Here is a 4,132-nt window from a genome sequence, read left to right on the forward strand (position 1 = left end):
GATTTTTCGATCTAGGAGTCGTTCTACGAGAGCTTGGAATTCGTGAAACTTTTGCAAGACATCAGACTTATGTTTAAGCAAATATATCCAAGTAAACTTGCTATAATCATCAACAAAACTCACATAATATTTTTTACTGCCCACAGAATCTGGAGCAGGACCCCAAACATCAGAAAAAACAAGTTCTAGAGGAGTAACAGAGACACTAGATGACACAGGATAGGGGAGTTGATGACTCTTTGCCTGTTGACAGGCATCACACACCGACTCATTATTGGACTCACCGGAATACAAAAGTTTATTCTTAGAGATAACTTGCTGAACAATAGCCTGAGATGGATGACCTAGCCTATCATGCCACCTAGTCAAGGAAGTTTTTGTGATGCTGAAAGCCTGCTTCTGCGTGTTGGATGTGGATGAGGGTGGTAGGATGTATAGGCCACCCTCACGTTTACCTCGAAGCAGAATTCTCTGCGTGATTAGATCCTTAATCAAAAAGAATTTTGAATGAATCTCAAAGAATGCATGATTGTCAGCAGAGAAACGACAAACAGATATTAGGTTTTTTCTTGCATCGGGTGAATAAAGAATATTATTAAGATGGAATTTACGATGGGGAGTATCGTATTGAGTGTGACCAGTATAACTAATGCGCATACCTGAGCCATTGGCTGTTTGGATCTGATCTCCACCATGATATTTCTCTCGTATGCTTAACTTGTCGAGTTCACCCGTGACATGATCTGTTGCGCCTGTATCGACGTACCAATTCGTATCAATTCCATAGGACTGATGAGCAGAATTGGCTACCTTCTCTTGTGGGACAAAGTTGTGATCAAAGCGGTGCCAGCAGGTGCCAACTGTGTGTACCATCTTGCCACAGAGCTGGCATGTTGGCCGCTCACCTCCTCGTCCTCTCGATGGTGCTTGTCCATTGCTGTGACCACGACCAAGGTTGTTGCCAGGATAGCCCCGGCCTCGCCTACGACCGCGTTGATTTCCGCCTCTCCCAAAGAAAGCAGAATTTGCTGAGACTTGATATGTTCCTTGCCGAAGATCATGCCTTCCTTCAAACCCCAGCAGCTGCCCATAGAGTTCTGCCATAGTGACCGACTCCTTTGAAGCAGCAAGAGCCGACACCACCGGCTCAAAATCAGTGTCGAGTCCGGCGATCATGTATGCCACGATGTCTTCTTCATCGAGTGGTTTCCTCCGGTCGCCATCTCATCACCTAAAGCTTTCATTTTGGTTATGTATTCACTAACAGACATATTACCTTTCTTTGTAGTTGATAGCGCGATCCGGAACCTTTCTTTGTATTCACATTTTAGAGAACATCGTACATAACACGTCCGTAACAAGTACAAACAACAAGGGGGAAAGCGAATCACCTTGACGTAACCCCCTTTGATAACGAACGTACCCATTGGGGGAGCCATTAATCAGAATGGAAGCCTTAGAGGAGTTCAAGATACACTTGATCCAACCAATCTAACGATCTCCAAAACCCCTAGCCCTAAGAAGGTCAAGAAGAAAATCCCAATCCACAAGATCAAAAGCCTTAGAGAAATCAACTTTCAGAATATGCCTAGGTAACCTACTCTTGTGAATACTGAAGATCAACTCTTCAGCAGTGACCACATTATCCAGAATACAACGTCCTTTTAGAAAAGCTGAATGCTCACTGTCAACCAAGAAATTCATGACCAGGCTCAACCGCATTGCCAAAATCTTAGAGATAATTTTTAGGGAGGAGTTAATCAAACTGATGGGCCTAAAATCCCCCAGACCCGTAAGAAAATCCACTTCAGGAATGAAAGCGATGCTTGCCCAGTTAATTTTTTCTAAATTGGCCCTACGCCAAAAGAAATCATCACAAAGCACAAGGAGATCAGAATTAATAGTATCCCAGAATTGTTTAAAGAAATGAATCGGGAATCCATATAGACCCAGAGCTTTGTCGCCTCCTAAGTCAAACACCGCCCTTTTAACCTCCTCTACGGTAAAGGGTCTCTCCAAGCTTGATAAATCCACCGGCATCTTGTTATTAAAAAGTTTTTGCAAGTCCACCCTTAGCCGACTTTGACGCTTGGACCAAAATTGCTGCCTAAAATAATCGGAAAACACTTTACCAGTTTCCATAGGATCGGTGACGGTGCCCCCCTCCCGAACAATGGAAGGAATGAAATTACGGTTCTTACGCCCATTGGGCACCGCATGAAAGAACTTGGTGTTTTCATCCCCTTCATTTAACCATTGAATCCTAGATCTCTGTTTCCAGTAGATCTCTTCCTGTATACGTATATCCTTCAACTTGTCAAACAGCGCTTGCTTCTACCGAACCTCAAGTTAGTTAGACGCCTTGATTCTGTGATACAGTCAAGAGCCTCAACTCATGCAGTAAGCCCAGTTTTTTTAACTTAATTGACCCAAAACTGAACTTAGCCCACTGCCTTAATTGCAATCTCACCCCGCCACCTTTTTAGCAAAAATAAAGGCGCCACACCTCGTTGGCCTCAACCCCATCCACCACTGATGAACAAGATCCTAGAACCCATCCACATTGGACCACACTAGTTCGCAGTGAAAAGGCTTCGGGTTAGACAAATGTCGACCCACCTCCAAACGGATCGGCCCATTATCAGATCCAAGCCTAGGAAGACTCACCTGAATCACCCTCGGGAAGCATTCCAACCACTCGTGGTTAACCAAGAAACGATCCAATTTAACCTAGATCGGGTCAGACTGGTCATTAGTCCACATAAATCTTCTCCCCACTGCCGGAGGCTCGAAAAGGCCCAAATCTTGCATAAAGGCGTTGGCATAACGAATGTCAGCCAAATTAGGGTTCCCCGATGGTTTATCCTTCACCGCAAAAATATTATTGAAGTCCCCGCATATAACCCACGGCAGTGGGTTATCGCTCTTGCAACTTCTCAGTTTCTCCCAAAAGGCCTGCTTACGCGCACGCTCATTACGCCTGTACACCACCGTGCAGAGCCATCTGAGGTCATCCCTCTTGGAAACAAATTCCACAGAGATACAGAACTCCCCCGCTCTTTCCAACTTCCCGGATAGAAGCACACTATTCCATGCCACAACGATACTGCCCGCAGATCTATTTGCTGGCAAAAAGACAATCTAGTCTAGACGAGATCCACCAACTTCCTTCCAAGTTGTAGACGAGATCTCCTCCAGTTTCGTCTCTTGCAAGCAACAGACATCGGCAAAGTGCAAATGCAAAAAGTCCTTAACTAGAAACCCTTTAGCTGGACGACCCAACACCCCCTAACGTTCCAATTTATTAAATTCATGAGAAACAAACTAGATCCTATGGTCCTCCGAAGAGGGCTCCACCAGCTCTTTGGAAGACGCAGAGCCAGACTTTTCTAACATTCGAATATGATTAATGCAATCAACAACATGATCAGAAAAGGAAACACCACATGCATCACAATAACTAGCAATTTAGGCATCAGTCCAATTAGAAATAAATAGCAGTTTAAAGCTCATACATGTCGCACCGTCGCCCACAGACCCTGCCTTTTCATTGAACTAAGTAGAAGGTTTTTTCTGTCATTCACTTTTTCTGGTCCCGGTGGCCTGGCCAACTGCCTGTACCTCGGTTTCGCCATTCAACCCTGGCAACATCTCTCTGAGATTCCTTTCAAATTCTGAGACCGAATCATCCTACTCAATGTCATCAAGAACATCAGAAGATCGGTAATCAGTACCTTCACCCCCTGGCAACCCCTCTGCATCTTGCTACAAAAGACCAGAAGCTCGGGTGTCAGTAACCTCTTCCCCTATACACCCATCCGTATCATCATCTACAGCAATGGGGGCACCATCGGGAACAAAAACGAGGGCAGAATTGGGAATCAAGGCCCATACCCCTCCCAAGAAATACCATTTGAATCTTGAAGGGGGACCCAAGTCAGGTATGACCGACATATCATTAAAATTAAACCCCTCCAGGGAGGTTGGAACAGAAATAGCTTTGTCCCCATGTTGTGTCTTAGCCACTGTCGAGGGCAATAATCCCCGCGCCGGGTTCAAGCCAGTACTGAGGTCACTCCCTGAGCCCTGCACCAACGTTTCTTCCAACAAAGGCCCACTAACAGGGGTCAGG

At 45.3% G+C, this 4,132-nt stretch overlaps 1 non-coding gene across 1 annotated transcript; it reads right to left on the reverse strand.

Moving 5' to 3' along the window:
- Positions 1-1,067: 1,067 nt before the first annotated feature.
- LOC120252618 lies at positions 1,068-1,206 on the reverse strand. Its single transcript, XR_005534075.1, has one exon. It is a non-coding gene; the product is annotated as a small nucleolar RNA Z247 (small nucleolar RNA).
- Positions 1,207-4,132: the final 2,926 nt, after the last annotated feature.

The sequence above is a fragment of the Dioscorea cayenensis genome, chromosome 21 (genome assembly GCF_009730915.1).
Source record: "Dioscorea cayenensis subsp. rotundata cultivar TDr96_F1 chromosome 21, TDr96_F1_v2_PseudoChromosome.rev07_lg8_w22 25.fasta, whole genome shotgun sequence".
NCBI classification, from domain to species: Eukaryota; Viridiplantae; Streptophyta; class Magnoliopsida; order Dioscoreales; family Dioscoreaceae; genus Dioscorea; species Dioscorea cayenensis.